Source organism: Poecilia reticulata, linkage group LG17 (genome assembly GCF_000633615.1).
Source record: "Poecilia reticulata strain Guanapo linkage group LG17, Guppy_female_1.0+MT, whole genome shotgun sequence".
Lineage (NCBI taxonomy): Eukaryota > Metazoa > Chordata > Actinopteri > Cyprinodontiformes > Poeciliidae > Poecilia > Poecilia reticulata.
The window spans coordinates 21,022,015-21,025,351 of NC_024347.1; the positions used below are offsets into that span (position 1 = coordinate 21,022,015).

At 36.6% G+C, this 3,337-nt stretch overlaps 1 protein-coding gene across 3 annotated transcripts in view; it reads right to left on the reverse strand.

The window, feature by feature from the left end:
* Positions 1–3,337, reverse strand: part of agap3 (ArfGAP with GTPase domain, ankyrin repeat and PH domain 3) — a 150,886-nt gene that overhangs the window by 40,944 nt on the left and 106,605 nt on the right. The window lies entirely within an intron of this gene.

Genomic DNA, 3,337 nt, shown 5'->3' on the forward strand with positions numbered 1-3,337 from the left:
TATATATATATGTTCTTGGCCACATTTTTTTACTTTGTTTTTGAAGTGAAACAGAACTGTAAATAAGAAACAGCGCCTTCTACAGTCACGTGGCCTGTGCCTTTTATGCAAATTGGAATATCTCTTAGACAGTGATTTTACTTGCATTTAATTGCTTTTAATAAAAAAACAAAAAAACTCAAATTTCTCCTCATTCAATTTATTTCAGTTTTTATTTGTATAGCGTCCAATCACAACAAATGTCTCCCTGCATTTTACAAAAATCGTCTCTTCTTGACCACTCAAGGAAAAAACAAAAAACAAAACAAAAAACACTAATGTTCCTATGTCATATTTTGCATTTTAACACAAAAAAATCCAATAACATTGTTTGTTGTTTTTCATTACGGGTTTCTAAAGAGAACACCCAAATTACCAAAACATACATAGAGAGTGGTCCTGTTGGTTTTGGTTCTAGTTTGAGGAAAACAATCTAGTCAAAGTAATTGAAACATCCAAACAGCTTGTAATGAAGTGATATTATGCAGTTGTTAACTGCCTTTTGTATTTTAAGCTGCACCTTACCAGCACAGTCACCTTATTTCTACACATATTTCCATCAACCGACCGCCCCCCTCCCCTTGCACAGACACAAACACATGGAACCCTTTTCCCTCCGCCTCTGCCTCTAATTAGCCCTTAATTAACAAGATACACTCTGAACGCTAATTATCTCGCTTCATCCCTCTGACTGCCACATCGATCTCCACTGGCGTCAGCAGGCGTTCTCTCCCTAACTTCCAATCAGGCGAGCCATGGACGCCTGGCTCTCTTTACTAATTCATGGGCAAGGCTGCGCGGTGTGGGGTCCTTTCCCTCTTATGTGAACAGTTGCTGCCGTACATCCCAACTACACTGAGAAATTCATTGATGTGCATCAAGGCAGAGAGTGCATTCGGATCGACGGTGACATTTTGTAACATTTATTTCTTAACTAAAATAAGAGTTACTTAAATATTTTTCTTTATCCTCAAAAGTCACGACTGTAGTTCATGCATGCTTGCATCAAAGCAGCACAGCAAAAACAGATCAATCTTGTGAAGCTGATCGAAAACAAAAAAAAAAAAAAGGTTAAAATTTGTTTTATTATGGGACAAATTTTCTTCACATTGCTTCATCTTACAGGTAACACAAATCAAGCCCCTTTTATCTGCTAATTACAAGACAATATCAGTTTTTGATTGAGGTGATGATAACAGAAAATATACTCTGTGGCTCGTGTGTAAAGTAAACTAAGCGGCACGGGTGCTTGTTAGGGTAATATGTCCTACTCATTATCTAGAGTAATAAGTGTATCAAATTCACATAATCATGTCTAATTAGTATCAGTAATTATCTTGTTGGGCCCAGGAATATTAATCTTCAGGTCCCAGAGGGGAGGGAGCAGAATCGCAGCAAGAACGGGAGACAGAGCGAGGGAATCATGCTGAGGAGCACTGACTAAATTAGCATGCTGAAATCAGAGCAGAGGAAGAGGAAGGGGGGTGAGAGGGGGACTTGGTAAGGAAGAATAAAAAGGAAATCTAAAACTTTGTTTTCAAGAACTATGAATGAATAACAAATAAAACGAGCCTTCCTTCTTTTGTCTGCTTGTATCCTTTTTTTTTTGGGGAGAAAAAAATAAACATAATAGAGATTTTTAAACCTCAGTAACATAATTTTCTTTCCAGATTTGCTAAATAAATATATGACGTTTTGGCTATAAACGAAATAATTTTCCCACTATTAAAATTTGACGTGTTTTAATTAAACAAAAAGAAAGTAAAGTTAGATTTTTTTTTTTTTTAAACCACTAGATAACTACAGAGCAACTTTGACTGATACTTAAAATTCAACAATCATGTCTAATTGTCAAATTGGATGCTAATGATTAATGAATTATACATGGCTGTATCCATTAGTCCCCAGAGACCACTCCTGCATAAAGGGGAGGATAATGTAATTACAGCACAGAAATAATCAGCTTGGGGCATTAAAGGAGAACTACATGCACACACAGCTCCATCCAGGTCTGAGTGAAGTGCACTTTACACCAACAACAATGACCACGATCAAACTGAAGTCCAACGGAAATTACTTCATACCAGCGCGGTCATGTCAGTGGTTGTAACAGTTATCCCCGTGATAAATGTAAATGTATAACTACATAAAGCTTTTAGTCAGATTAATTTAACAAATGAACTAAGCTAATTGGTAGCTGTGCCTTGTCAAAGATTATGTCATTCCAGTCGTTAATGGTTCAAATTCACAACAGTTTGGTAACATTTAGTAATAATAAAAGTAATAATTCTTCATGTGGATTTATTCTGTTGTTTTTTATTTAATTTTTTTTAAATACATTTCCACTGATTCTGATTAAAACATAAAGGCAAAATGCAAAAGTTGTCTGTCTAAAATGAAGAACACATTTGATGCTTTCTAAAATACCGCTTACGAAATTGCACATTTGAGAAAGAAGATGATTTACTAACCTATTAGTTACAGAACCTAAAATGCAAGTTAATGTTCTGCTCAGTTAATATATCTGAATACAAAAAATAAATAAAGAATAAAATATTCTGGCAGGATATAATTGGCATATTACTAGTTAATTAATCATAACAATGATTGCATAGAAATAGTTTTACTACTAATCTGATTATTGTGTTCTGAAATTAGTTAACGTTACTTTTACTTTTTAAAATTCCAAACACTTTTAAGATTTAAGTTGATGATATTGCAACAGACTTCCTTTATACGAACGATACACACTTTTGAGTCATTTTCTGCAAACACTAATGAACTCTTCAAAGTGCAAAAATCCCACTGTGGACTGTATTGTCATGCATATAAAGAGATAACAAAAGCCATATAATGTCTACTGCAGGCTATCCGGGGCTGGGGTGTTAAGTAGAGGCGATGGATTAGCGGGGAGCAGCTCTGCCTTGCTTCTCATTTCTCTTTAGGCCGGGCCGTCAGTGGGCTGATGAGCCATGACGAGGCCTGACCCCTCCGTGGAGTTGTTGCCATTATGTACAAGAAGTGAGATAATGAAGCATTCATGCTAATGTGGGCCGGGCAACACATCATCTGCAGCGGTGTAATCCACCGCCATCATCACGACCAGTGCCCGCATTCCCGCCCCCCTCCACTTCCCATTCTGCTGCGGCAGCTAGTCCCACCACAAGCCACTTAAAACATTTGTGTTCACAGTTGTGCATTCAACACTAAAAATAAGGCCCGAAAAACAACTTTAACTCTTCTTTGGGTTGCTAGTGCTTATAGTAAGAAAACATATCTTAAGAAAAACAACTTTAAC